We start from the raw sequence: 14,539 nt of genomic DNA, 5'->3' as shown, positions 1-14,539 counted from the left end.
CCATTCAGCCCCACGATGTTACACAGGAACAGGAGAAGGCCAGTCAGCGCCTCTCGAGCCTGTTACACAGGAACAGGAGAAGGCCATTCAGCCCCTCAATGTTAGACAGAAACAGGAGAAGGCCTTTCAGCCCCTCGATGTTACACAGGAACAGGAGAAGGCCAGTCAGCCCCTCGATGTTACACAGAAACAGCAGAAGGCCATTCAGCCCCTCGATGTTACACAGCAACAGGAGAAGGCCGTTCAGCCCCTCGAGCCTGTTACACAGGAACAGGAGAAGGCCATTCAGCCCCTTGAGCCTGCTCCACAGGAACAGGAGAAGGCCATTCAGCCCCTTGAGCATGTTACACAGGAACAGGAGAAGGCCATTCAGCCCCTCGAGCCTGTTACACAGGAACAGGAGAAGGACATTCAGCCCACGTGAGTCTGTTACACAGGAACAGGAGAAGGCCATTCAGCCCCTCGATGTTACACAGGAACAGGAGAAGGCCATTCAGCCCTTCAATGTTACACAGAAACAGGAGAAGGCCTATCAGCCCCTTGAGCCTGTTACACAGAAACAGCAGAAGGCCATTAAGCCCCTCGATGTTACACAGGAACAGGAGAAGGCCATTCAGCCCCTCGATGTTACACAGGAACAGGAGAAGGCCATTCAGCCCCTCGATGTTACACAGGAACAGGAGAAGGCCATTCAGCCCCTTGAGCCTGATACACAGAAACAGCAGAAGGCCATTCAGCCCCTCGAGCCTGTTACACAGGAACATGAGAAGGCCATTCAGTCCCTTGAGCCTGTTCCACAGAAACAGGAGAATGCCATTCAGCTTCTTGAGTCTGTTACACAGGTACGGGAGAAGGCCATTCAACTTCTCGAGTCTGTTACACAGGTCCGGGAGAAGGCCATTCAGCCCCTCGAACCTGTTACACAGAACAGGAGAAGGCCATTCAGCCCCTTGAGCATGTTACACAGGAACAGGAGAAGGCCATTCAGCCCCTCGAACCTGTTACACAGAACAGGAGTAGGCCATTCAGCTTCTCGAGTCTGTTACACAGGAACAGGAGAAGGCCATTCAGCCCCTCGATGTTACACAGAAACAGCAGAAGGCCATTCAGCCCCTCGAGCCTGTTACACAGGAACAGGAGAAGGCCATTCAGCCCCTTGAGCCTGTTACACAGGAACAGGAGAAGGCCATTCAGCCCCTTGAGCCTGTTACACAGGAACAGGAGAAGGCCATTCAGTCCCTTGAGCCTGTTGCACAGAAACAGGAGAAGGCCATTCAGCCCCCTCGATGTTACACAGAAACAGCAGAAGGCCATTCAGCCCCTCGATGTTACACAGGAACAGGAGAAGGCCATTCAGCCCCTCGGGTCTGTGACACAGGTACGGGAGAAGGCTATTCAGCCCCTCGAGCCTGTTACACAGGAACAGGAGAAGGCCATTCAGCCCCTTGAGCCTGTTACACAGGAACAGGAGAAGGCCATTCAGCCCCTTGAGCCTGTTACACAGGAACAGGAGAAGGCCATTCAGCCCCCTCGATGTTACACAGAAACAGCAGAAGGCCATTCAGCCCCTCGATGTTACACAGCAACAGGAGAAGGCCATTCAGCCCCTCGAGTCTGTTACACACGTATGGGAGAAGGCCATTCAGCCCCTCAAGCCTGTTGCACAGGAACAGGAGAAGGCCATTCAGCCCCTCGAGCATGTTACACAGCAACAGGAGAATGCCATTCAGCTTCTCGAGTCTGTTACACAGGTACGGGAGAAGGCCATTCAGCCCCTCAAGCCTGTTGCACAGGAACAGGAGAAGGCCATTCAGCCCCTCGAGCATGTTACACAGCAACAGGAGAATGCCATTCAGCTTCTCGAGTCTGTTACACAGGTACGGGAGAAGGCCATTCAGCCCCTCTCGAGCCTGTTACACAGGAACAGGAGTAGGCCATTCAGCCCCTCGATGTTACACAGAAACAGCAGAAGGCCATTCAGCCCTTCGATTTTACACAGAAACAGCAGAAGGCCATTCAGCCCCTCGATGTTACACAGAAACAGCAGAAGGCCATTCAGCCCCTCGATGTTACACAGCAACAGGAGAAGGCCATTCAGCCCCTCGATGTTACACAGCAACAGGAGAAGGCCATTCAGCCCCTCCGGTCTGTTACACAGGTACGGGAGAAGGCCATTCAGCCCCTCGAGCCTGTTACACAGGAACAGGAGAAGGCCATTCAGCCCCTTGAGCCTGTTACACAGGAACAGGAGAAGGCCATTCAGCCCCTTGAGCCTGTTACACAGGAACAGGAGAAGGCCATTCAGTCCCTTGAGCCTGTTACACAGAAACAGGAGAAGGCCATTCAGCTTCTCGAGTCTGTTACACAGGAACAGGAGAAGGCCATTCAGCCCCCTCGATGTTACACAGAAACAGCAGAAGGCCATTCAGCCCCTCGATGTTACACAGGAACAGGAGAAGGCCATTCAGCCCCTCGCGTCTGTGACACAGGTACGGGAGAAGGCTATTCAGCCCCTCGAGCCTGTTACACAGGAACAGGAGAAGGCCATTCAGCCCCTTGAGCCTGTTACACAGGAACAGGAGAAGGCCATTCAGCCCCTCGATGTTACACAGAAACAGCAGAAGTCCATTCAGCCCCTCGATGTTACACAGCAAAGGAGAAGGCCATTCAGCCCCTCGAGCCTGTTACACAGGAACAGGAGAAGGCCATTCAGCCCCTTGAGCCTGTTACACAGGAACAGGAGAAGGCCATTCAGCCCCTTGAGCCTGTTACACAGAAACAGGAGAAGGCCATTCAGCTTCTCGAGTCTGTTACACAGAAACTGGAGAAGGCCATTCAGTCCCTTGAGCCTGTTACACTGAAACTGGAGAAGGCCATTCAGCCCAATCGAGCCTCTTACACAGAAACAGGAGAAGGCCATTCAGCTTCTCGAGTCTGTTACACAGGTACGGGAGAAGGCCATTCAGCCCCTCGAGCATGTTACACAGAAACAGGAGAAGGCCATTCAGCTTCTCGAGTCTGTTACACAGGAACAGGAGAAGGCCATTCAGCCCCCTCGATGTTACACAGAAACAGCAGAAGGCCATTCAGCCCCTCGATCTTACACAGCAACAGGGGAAGGCCATTCAGCCCCTCGAGCCTGTTACACAGGAACAGGAGAAGGCCATTCAGCCCCTTGAGCCTGTTACACAGGAACAGGAGAAGGCCATTCAGCCCCTGGAGCATGTTACACAGGAACAGGAGAAGGCCATTCAGCTTCTCGAGTCTGTCACACAGGAACAGGAGAAGGCCATTCAGCTTCTCGAGTCTGTTACACAGGAACAGGAGAAGGCCATTCAGCCCCCTCAATGTTACACAGAAACAGCAGAAGGCCATTCAGTCCCTCGATGTTACACAGCTACAGGAGGAGGCCATTCAGCCCCTCGAGCCTGTTACACAGGAACAGGAGAAGGCATTTCAGCCCCTTGAGCCTGTTACACAGGAACAGGAGAAGGCCATTCAGCCCCTCGAGCCTGTTACACAGGAACAGGAGAATGCCATTCAGCTTCTGGAGTCTGTTACACAGCAACAGGAGAAGGCCATTCAGCCCCTCGAGCCTGTTACACAGGAACAGGAGAAGGCCATTCAGCCCCCTCGATGTTACACAGAAACAGCAGAAGGCCATTCAGCCCCTCGATGTTACACAGCAACAGGAGAAGGCCATTCAGCCCCTCGTGCCTGTTACACAGGAACAGGAGAAGGCCATTCAGCCCCTCGAGCATGTTACACAGGAACAGGAGAAGGCCATTCAGCTTCTCGAGTCTGTTACACAGGAACAGGAGAAGGCCATTCAGCTTCTCGAGTCTGTTACACAGGAACAGGAGAAGGCCATTCAGCCCCCTCAATGTTACACAGAAACAGCAGAAGGCCATTCAGCCCCTCGATGTTACACAGCAACAGGAGGAGGCCATTCAGCCCCTCGAGCCTGTTACACAGGTACGGGAGAAGGCTATTCAGCCCCTCGAGCCTGTTACACAGGAACAGGAGAAGGCCATTCAGCCCCTTGAGCCTGTAACACAGGAACAGGGGAAGGCCATTCAGTCCCTTGAGCCTGTTACACAGAAACAGGAGAAGGCCATTCAGCTTCTCGAGTCTGTTACACAGGAACAGGAGAAGGCCATTCAGCCCCTCGATGTTACACAGAAACAGCAGAAGGCCATTCAGCCCCTCGATGTTACACAGGAACAGGAGAAGGCCATTCAGCCCCTCGAGTCTGTGACACAGGTACGGGAGAAGGCTATTCAGCCCCTCGAGCCTGTTACACAGGAACAGGAGAAGGCCATTCAGCCCCTCGAGCCTGTTACACAGGAACAGGAGAAGGCCATTCAGCCCCTCGATGTTACACAGAAACAGCAGAAGTCCATTCAGCCCCTCGGTGTTACACAGCAAAGGAGAAGGCCATTCAGCCCCTCGAGTCTGTTACACAGGTACGGGAGAAGGCCATTCAGCCCCTCGAGCCTGTTACACAGGAACAGGAGAAGGCCATTCAGCCCCTTGAGCCTGTTACACAGGAACAGGAGAAGGCCATTCAGCCCCTTGAGCCTGTTACACAGGAACAGGAAAAGGCCATTCAGTCCCTTGAGCCTGTTACACAGAAACAGGAGAAGGCCATTCAGCTTCTCGAGTCTGTTACACAGGTACGGGAGAAGGCCATTCAGCTTCTCGAGTCTGTTACACAGAAACTGGAGAAGGCCATTCAGCCCAATCGAGCCTCTTACACAGAAACAGGAGAAGGCCATTCAGCTTCTCGAGTCTGTTACACAGGTACGGGAGAAGGCCATTCAGCTTCTCGAGTCTGTTACACAGGTACGGGAGAAGGCCATTCAGCCCCTCGAGCATGTTACACAGAAACAGGAGAAGGCCATTCAGCTTCTCGAGTCTGTTACACAGAAACAGCAGAAGGCCATTCAGCCCCTCGATCTTACACAGCAACAGGGGAAGGCCATTCAGCCCATCGAGCCTGTTACACAGGAACAGGAGAAGGCCATTCAGCCCCTTGAGCCTGTTACACAGGAACAGGAGAAGGCCATTCAGCCCCTGGAGCATGTTACACAGGAACAGGAGAAGGCCATTCAGCTTCTCGAGTCTGTCACACAGGAACAGGAGAAGGCCATTCAGCTTCTCGAGTCTGTTACACAGGAACAGGAGAAGGCCATTCAGCCCCTCGATGTTCCACAGCAACAGGAGGAGGCCATTCAGCCCCTCGAGCCTGTTACACAGGAACAGGAGAAGGCATTTCAGCCCCTTGAGCCTGTTACACAGGAACAGGAGAAGGCCATTCAGCCCCTCGAGCCTGTTACACAGGAACAGGAGAATGCCATTCAGCTTCTGGAGTCTGTTACACAGCAACAGGAGAAGGCCATTCAGCCCCTCGAGCCTGTTACACAGGAACAGGAGAAGGCCATTCAGCCCCCTCGATGTTACACAGAAACAGCAGAAGGCCATTCAGCCACTCTATGTTACACAGCAACAGGAGAAGGCCGTTCAGCCACTCGAGTCTGTTACACAGCAACAGGAGAAGGCCATTCAGCCCCTCGAGCATGTTACACAGGAACAGGAGAAGGCCATTCAGCTTCTCGAGTCTGTTACACAGGAACAGGAGAAGGCCATTCAGCTTCTCGAGTCTGTTACACAGGAACAGGAGAAGGCCATTCAGCCCCCTCAATGTTACACAGAAACAGCAGAAGGCCATTCAGCCCCTCGATGTGACACAGCAACAGGAGGAGGCCATTCAGCCCCTCGAGCCTGTTACACAGGAACAGGAGAAGGCATTTCAGCCCCTTGAGCCTGTTACACAGGAACAGGAGAAGGCCATTCAGCCCCTCGAGCCTGTTACACAGGAACAGGAGAATGCCATTCAGCTTCTCAAGTCTGTTACACAGCAACAGGAGAAGGCCATTCAGCCCCTCGAGCATGTTACACAGGAACAGGAGAAGGCCATTCAGCCCCCTCGATGTTACACAGAAACAGCAGAAGGCCATTCAGCCCCTAGATGTTACACAGCAACAGGAGAAGGCCGTTCAGCCCCTCGAGCCTGTTACACAGGAACAGGAGAAGGCCATTCAGCCCCTTGAGCCTGTTACACAGGAACAGGAGAAGGCCATCCAGCCCCTTGAGCATGTTACACAGGAACAGGAGAATGCCATTCAGCTTCTCGAGTCTGTTACACAGCAACAGGAGAAGGCCATTCAGCCCCTCGAGCCTGTTACACAGGAACAGGAGAAGGACATTCAGCCCACGTGAGTCTGTTACACAGGAACAGGAGAAGGCCATTCAGCCCCTCGATGTTACACAGGAACAGGAGAAGGCCATTCAGCCCTTCAATGTTACATAGAAACAGGAGAAGGCCTATCAGCCCCTTGAGCCTGTTACACAGAAACAGCAGAAGGCCATTCAGCCCCTCAATGTTACACAGGAACAGGAGAAGGCCATTCAGCCCCTCGATGTTACACAGGAACAGGAGAAGGCCATTCAGCCCCTTGAGCCTGATACACAGAAACAGCAGAAGGCCATTCAGCCCCTCGATGTTACACAGGAACAGGAGAAGGCCATTCAGCCCCTTGAGCCTGGAACACAGAAACAGCAGAAGGCCATTCAGCCCCTCGAGCCTGTTACACAGGAACATGAGAAGGCCATTCAGCTTCTCGAGTCTGTTACACAGGAACAGGAGAAGGCCATTCAGTCCCTTGAACCTGTTCCACAGGAACAGGAGAAGGCCATTCAGCCCCTCGAGCCTGTTACACAGGAACAGGAGAATGCCATTCAGCTTCTGGAGTCTGTTACACAGCAACAGGAGAAGGCCATTCAGCCCCTCGAGCCTGTTACACAGGAACAGGAGAAGGCCATTCAGCCCCCTCGATGTTACACAGAAACAGCAGAAGGCCATTCAGCCCCTCGATGTTACACAGCAACAGGAGAAGGCCATTCAGCCCCTCGTGCCTGTTACACAGGAACAGGAGAAGGCCATTCAGCCCCTCGAGCATGTTACACAGGAACAGGAGAAGGCCATTCAGCTTCTCGAGTCTGTTACACAGGAACAGGAGAAGGCCATTCAGCTTCTCGAGTCTGTTACACAGGAACAGGAGAAGGCCATTCAGCCCCCTCAATGTTACACAGAAACAGCAGAAGGCCATTCAGCCCCTCGATGTTACACAGCAACAGGAGGAGGCCAGTCAGCCCCTCGAGCCTGTTACACAGGTACGGGAGAAGGCTATTCAGCCCCTCGAGCCTGTTACACAGGAACAGGAGAAGGCCATTCAGCCCCTTGAGCCTGTAACACAGGAACAGGGGAAGGCCATTCAGTCCCTCGATGTTACACAGAAACAGCAGAAGGCCATTCAGCCCCTCGATGTTACACAGGAACAGGAGAAGGCCATTCAGCCCCTCGAGTCTGTTACACAGGTACGGGAGAAGGCCATTCAGCCCCTCGAGCCTGTTACACAGGAACAGGAGAAGGCCATTCAGCCCCTTGAGCCTGTTACACAGGAACAGGAGAAGGCCATTCAGCCCCTTGAGCCTGTTACACAGGAACAGGAAAAGGCCATTCAGTCCCTTGAGCCTGTTACACAGAAACAGGAGAAGGCCATTCAGCTTCTCGAGTCTGTTACACAGGTACAGGAGAAGGCCATTCAGCTTCTCGAGTCTGTTACACAGAAACTGGAGAAGGCCATTCAGCCCAATCGAGCCTCTTACACAGAAACAGGAGAAGGCCATTCAGCTTCTCGAGTCTGTTACACAGGTACGGGAGAAGGCCATTCAGCTTCTCGAGTCTGTTACACAGGTACGGGAGAAGGCCATTCAGCCCCTCGAGCATGTTACACAGAAACAGGAGAAGGCCATTCAGCTTCTCGAGTCTGTTACACAGAAACAGCAGAAGGCCATTCAGCCCCTCGATCTTACACAGCAACAGGGGAAGGCCATTCAGCCCATCGAGCCTGTTACACAGGAACAGGAGAAGGCCATTCAGCCCCTTGAGCCTGTTACACAGGAACAGGAGAAGGCCATTCAGCCCCTGGAGCATGTTACACAGGAACAGGAGAAGGCCATTCAGCTTCTCGAGTCTGTCACACAGGAACAGGAGAAGGCCATTCAGCTTCTCGAGTCTGTTACACAGGAACAGGAGAAGGCCATTCAGCCCCTCGATGTTACACAGCAACAGGAGGAGGCCATTCAGCCCCTCGAGCCTGTTACACAGGAACAGGAGAAGGCATTTCAGCCCCTTGAGCCTGTTACACAGGAACAGGAGAAGGCCATTCAGCCCCTCGAGCCTGTTACACAGGAACAGGAGAATGCCATTCAGCTTCTGGAGTCTGTTACACAGCAACAGGAGAAGGCCATTCAGCCCCTCGAGCCTGTTACACAGGAACAGGAGAAGGCCATTCAGCCCCCTCGATGTTACACAGAAACAGCAGAAGGCCATTCAGCCACTCTATGTTACACAGCAACAGGAGAAGGCCGTTCAGCCACTCGAGTCTGTTACACAGCAACAGGAGAAGGCCATTCAGCCCCTCGAGCATGTTACACAGGAACAGGAGAAGGCCATTCAGCTTCTCGAGTCTGTTACACAGGAACAGGAGAAGGCCATTCAGCTTCTCGAGTCTGTTACACAGGAACAGGAGAAGGCCATTCAGCCCCCTCAATGTTACACAGAAACAGCAGAAGGCCATTCAGCCCCTCGATGTGACACAGCAACAGGAGGAGGCCATTCAGCCCCTCGAGCCTGTTACACAGGAACAGGAGAAGGCATTTCAGCCCCTTGAGCCTGTTACACAGGAACAGGAGAAGGCCATTCAGCCCCTCGAGCCTGTTACACAGGAACAGGAGAATGCCATTCAGCTTCTCAAGTCTGTTACACAGCAACAGGAGAAGGCCATTCAGCCCCTCGAGCATGTTACACAGGAACAGGAGAAGGCCATTCAGCCCCCTCGATGTTACACAGAAACAGCAGAAGGCCATTCAGCCCCTAGATGTTACACAGCAACAGGAGAAGGCCGTTCAGCCCCTCGAGCCTGTTACACAGGAACAGGAGAAGGCCATTCAGCCCCTTGAGCCTGTTACACAGGAACAGGAGAAGGCCATTCAGCCCCTTGAGCATGTTACACAGGAACAGGAGAATGCCATTCAGCTTCTCGAGTCTGTTACACAGCAACAGGAGAAGGCCATTCAGCCCCTCGAGCCTGTTACACAGGAACAGGAGAAGGACATTCAGCCCACGTGAGTCTGTTACACAGGAACAGGAGAAGGCCATTCAGCCCCTCGATGTTACACAGGAACAGGAGAAGGCCATTCAGCCCTTCAATGTTACATAGAAACAGGAGAAGGCCTATCAGCCCCTTGAGCCTGTTACACAGAAACAGCAGAAGGCCATTCAGCCCCTCAATGTTACACAGGAACAGGAGAAGGCCATTCAGCCCCTCGATGTTACACAGGAACAGGAGAAGGCCATTCAGCCCCTTGAGCCTGATACACAGAAACAGCAGAAGGCCATTCAGCCCCTCGATGTTACACAGGAACAGGAGAAGGCCATTCAGCCCCTTGAGCCTGGAACACAGAAACAGCAGAAGGCCATTCAGCCCCTCGAGCCTGTTACACAGGAACATGAGAAGGCCATTCAGCTTCTCGAGTCTGTTACACAGGAACAGGAGAAGGCCATTCAGTCCCTTGAACCTGTTCCACAGAAACAGGAGAATGCCATTCAGCTTCTCGAGTCTGTTACGCAGGTCCGGGAGAAGGCCATTCAGCCCCTCGAACCTGTTACACAGAAACAGGAGAAGGCCATTCAGCTTCTCGAGTCTGTTACACAGGAACAGGAGAAGGCCATTCAGCCTCGAGCCTGTTACACAGGAACAGCAGAAGGCCATTCAGCCCCTCGATGTTACACAGCAACAGGAGAAGGCCATTCAGCCCCTCGAGTCTGTTACACAGGTACGGGAGAAGGCCATTCAGCCCCTCGAGCCTGTTACACAGGAACAGGAGAAGGCCATTCAGCCCCTTGAGCCTGTTACACAGGAACAGGAGAAGGCCATTCAGCCCCTTCAGCCTGTTACACAGGAACAGGAGAAGGCCATTCAGTCCCTTGAGCCTGTTACACAGAAACAGGAGAAGGCCATTCAGCTTCTCGAGTCTGTTACACAGGAACAGGAGAAGGCCATTCAGCCCCTTGAGCCTGTTACACAGGTACGGGAGAAGGCCATTCAGCCCCTCGAGCCTGTTACACAGGAACAGGAGAAGGCCATTCAGCCCCTTGAGCCTGTTACACAGGAACAGGAGAAGGCCATTCAGCCCCCTCGATGTTACACAGAAACAGCAGAAGGCCTTTCAGCCCTTCGATGTTACACAGCAACAGGAGAAGGCCATTCAGCCCCTCGAGTCTGTTACACACGTATGGGAGAAGGCCATTCAGCCCCTCGAGCCTGTTGCAAAGGAACAGGAGAAGGCCATTCAGCCCCTCGAGCAGGTTACACAGGAACAGGAGAAGGCCATTCAGCTTCTTGAGTCTGATACACAGGTACGGGAGAAGGCCATTCAGCTTCTCGAGTCTGTTACACAGTTACGGGAGAAGGCCATTCAATCCCCTCGAGCCTGTTACACAGGAACAGGAGAAGGCCATTCAGCCCCTCTCGAGTCTGTTACACAGGAACAGGAGATGGCCATTCAGCCCCTCCAGCATGTTACACAGGAACAGGAGAATGCCATTCAGCTTCTCGAGTCTGTTGCACAGGTACGGGAGAAGGCCATTCAGCCCCTCTCAAGCCTGTTATACAGGAACGGGAGAAGGCCATTCAGCTCCTCTCGAGCCTGTTATACAGGAACAGGAGAAGGCCATTCAGCCCCTCTCGACCTGTTATACAGGAACAGGAGGAGGCCATTCAGTCCCTCTCGAGCCTGTTACCCAGGTACGGGAGAAGGCCATTCAGCCCCTCTCGAGCCTGTTACACAGGAACAGGAGACCGCCATTCAGCCCCTCTCGAGCCTGTTACACAGGAACAGGAGAAAGCCATTCAGTCCCTTGAGCCTGTTACACAGAAACAGGAGAAGGCCATTCAGCTTCTCGAGTCTGTCACACAGGTACGGGAGAAGGCCATTCAGCCCCTCGATGTTACACACGAACAGGAGAAGGCCATTCAGCCCCTCGAACCTGTTACACAGAAACAGGAGAAGGCCATTCAGCTTCTTGAGTCTGTTACACAGGTACGGGAGAAGGCCATTCAGCCCCTCGAGCCTGTTACACAGAAACTGGAGAAGGCCATTCAGTCCCTTGAGCATGTTACACAGAAACAGGAGAAGGCCATTCAGCTTCTCGAGTCTGTTACACAGAAACTGGAGAAGGCCATTCAGTCCCTTGAGCCTGTTACACAGAAACAGGAGAAGGCCATTCAGCTTCTCGAGTCTGTTACACAGGAACAGGAGAAGGCCATTCAGCCCCTCGATGTTACACAGCAACAGGGGAAGGCCATTCAGCCCCTCGAGCATGTTACACAGGAACAGGAGAAGGCCATTCAGCTTCTCGAGTCTGTTACACAGCAACAGGAGAAGGCCATTCAGCTTCTCGAGTCTGTTACACAGGAACAGGAGAAGGCCATTCAGCCCCCTCAATGTTACACAAAAACAGCAGAAGGCCATTCAGCCCCTCGATGTTACACAGCAACAGGAGGAGGCCATTCAGCCCCTTGAGCATGTTACACAGGAACAGGAGAAGGCATTTCAGCCCCTTGAGCCTGTTACACAGGAACAGGAGAAGGCCATTCAGCCCCTCGACCCTGTTACACAGGAACAGGAGAATGCCATTCAGCTTCTCGAGTCTGTTACACAGCAACAGGAAAAGGCCATTCAGCCCTTCGAGCATGTTACACAGGAACAGGAGAAGGCCATTCACTCCCTCGATGTTACACAGCAACAGGAGAAGGCCGTTCAGCCCCTCGTGCCTGTTACACAGGAACAGGAGAAGGCCATTCAGCCCCTTGAGCCTGTTACACAGGTACGGGAGAAGGCCATTCAGCTTCTCGAGTCTGTTATACAGATACGGGAGAAGGCCATTCAGCTTCTCGAGTCTGTTACACAGGTACGGGAGAAGGCCATTCAGCTTCTCGAGTCTGTTACACAGGTACGGGAGAAGGCCATTCAGCTTCTTGAGCCTGTTACACAGGAACAGGGGACTGCCATTCAGCTTCTCGAGTCTGTTACACAGGTACGGGAGAAGGCCATTCAGCTTCTCGAGTCTGTTACACAGGTACGGGAGAAGGCCATTCAGCCCCTCGAGCCTGTTACACAGGAACAGGAGAAGGCCATTCAACCCCCTCGAGCCTGTTACACAGGAACAGCAGAAGGCCATTCAGCCCCTCTCGAGCCTGTTACACAGAAACAGGAGAAGGCCATTCAGCTTCTCGAGTCTGTTACACAGGTACGGGAGAAGGCCATTAAGCCCCTCGATGTTACACACGAACAGGAGAAGGCCATTCAGCTCCTCGAGCATGTTACACAGAAACAGGAGAAGGCCATTCAGCTTCTCGAGTCAGTTACACAGGTACGGGAGAAGGCCATTCAGCCCCTCGAGCCTGTTACACAGAAACTGGAGAAGGCCATTCAGTCCCTTGAGCATGTTACACAGAAACAGGAGAAGGCCATTCAGTCCCTTGAGCCTGTTACACAGAAACTGGAGAAGGCCATTCAGCCCAATCGAGCCTCTTACACAGAAACTGGAGAAGGCCATTCAGTCCCTTGAGCCTGTTGCACAGGAACAGGAGAAGGCCATTCAGCCCCTCGAGCATGTTACACTGCAACAGGAGAATGCCATTCAGCTTCTCGAGTCTGTTACACAAGTACGGGAGAAGGCCATTCAGCTTCTCGAGTCTGTTACACAGGTACAAGAGAAGGCCATTCAGCCCCTCGATCATGTTACACAGAAACAGGAGAAGGCCATTCAGCTTCTCGAGTCTGTTACACAGGAACAGGAGAAGGCCATTCAGCCCCTCGATGTTACACAGCAACAGGGGAAGGCCATTCAGCCCCTCGAGCCTGTTCCACAGGAACAGGAGAAGGCCATTCAGCCCCTTGAGCCTGTTACACAGGAACAGGAGAAGGCCATTCAGCCCCTCGAGCATGTTACATAGGAACAGGAGAAGGCCATTCAGCTTCTCGAGTCTGTTACACAGCAACAGGAGAAGGCCATTCAGCCCCCTCGATGTTACACAGCAACAGGAGGAGGCCATTCAGCCCCTCGAGCCTGTTACACAGAAACAGGAGAAGGCCATTCAGCTTCTCGAGTCTGTTACACAGGAACAGGAGAAGGCCATTCAGCCCCCTCAATGTTACACAGAAACAGCAGAAGGCCATTCAGCCCCTCGATGTTACACAGCAACAGGAGGAGGCCATTCAGCCCCTCGAGCCTGTTACACAGGAACAGGAGAAGGCATTTCAGCCCCTTGAGCCTGTTACACAGGAACAGGAGAAGGCCATTCAGCCTCTCGAGCCTGTTACACAGGAACAGGAGAATGCCATTCAGCTTCTGGAGTCTGTTACACAGCAACAGGAGAAGGCCATTCAGCCCCTCGAGTCTGTTACACAGCAACAGGAGAAGGCCATTCAGCCCCTCGAGCATGTTACACAGAAACAGCAGAAGGCCATTCAGCCCCTCGATGTTACACAGCAACAGGAGAAGGCCGTTCAGCCCCTCGAGCCTGTTACACAGGAACAGGAGAAGGCCATTCAGCCCCTCGAGCATGTTACACAGGAACAGGAGAATGCCATTCAGCTTCTCGAGTCTCTTACACAGCAACAGGAGACGGCCATTCAGCTTCTCGAGTCTCTTACACAGCAACTGGATAAGGCCATTCAGCCCCTCGATGTTACACAGGAACAGCAGAAGGCCATTCAGCCCCTCGATGTTACACAGCAACAGGAGGAGGCCATTCAGCCCACTTGAGTCTGTTACACAGGAACAGGAGAAGGCCATTCAGCCCCTCGATGTTACACAGGAACAGGAGAAGGCCATTCAGCCCTTCAATGTTACACAGAAACAGGAGAAGGCCATTCAGCCCCTTGAGCCTGCTACACAGAAACAGCGGAAGGCCATTCAGCCCCTCGATGTTACACAGGAACAGGAGAAGGCCATTCAGCCCCTCGAGCCTGTTACACAGGAACATGAGAAGGCCATTCAGTCCATTGAGCCTGTTACACAGAAACAGGAGAATGCCATTCAGCTTCTCGAGTCTGTTACACAGGTACGGGAGAAGGCCATTCAGCTTCTCGAGTCTGTTACACAGGTCCGGGAGAAGGCCATTCAGCCCCTCGAACCTGTTACACAGAAACAGGAGAAGGCCATTCAACTTCTCGAGTCTGTTACACAGGAACAGGAGAAGGCCATTCAGCCCCTCGATGTTACACAGAAACAGCAGAAGGCCATTCAGCCCCTCGATGTTACACAGCAACAGGAGAAGGCCATTCAGCCCCTCGAGTCTGTTACACAGGTACGGGAGAAGGCCATTCAGCCCCTCGAGCCTGT

The 14,539-nt window shown here is 53.2% G+C and overlaps 1 protein-coding gene across 1 annotated transcript in view; it reads left to right on the top strand.

Annotated features, from left to right (window-relative positions):
• Window positions 1-14,539, top strand: part of LOC137360507 (nucleoside diphosphate kinase homolog 5-like) — a 42,661-nt gene that overhangs the window by 6,380 nt on the left and 21,742 nt on the right. The gene's annotated exons all lie outside the window — the stretch shown is intronic.

Source organism: Heterodontus francisci, unplaced genomic scaffold, assembly GCF_036365525.1.
Source record: "Heterodontus francisci isolate sHetFra1 unplaced genomic scaffold, sHetFra1.hap1 HAP1_SCAFFOLD_726, whole genome shotgun sequence".
Taxonomy (NCBI): Eukaryota; Metazoa; Chordata; class Chondrichthyes; order Heterodontiformes; family Heterodontidae; genus Heterodontus; species Heterodontus francisci.
The sequence above is the reverse complement of the archived record's forward strand: the minus strand, read 5'-3'. Positions and strand labels throughout refer to the sequence as shown.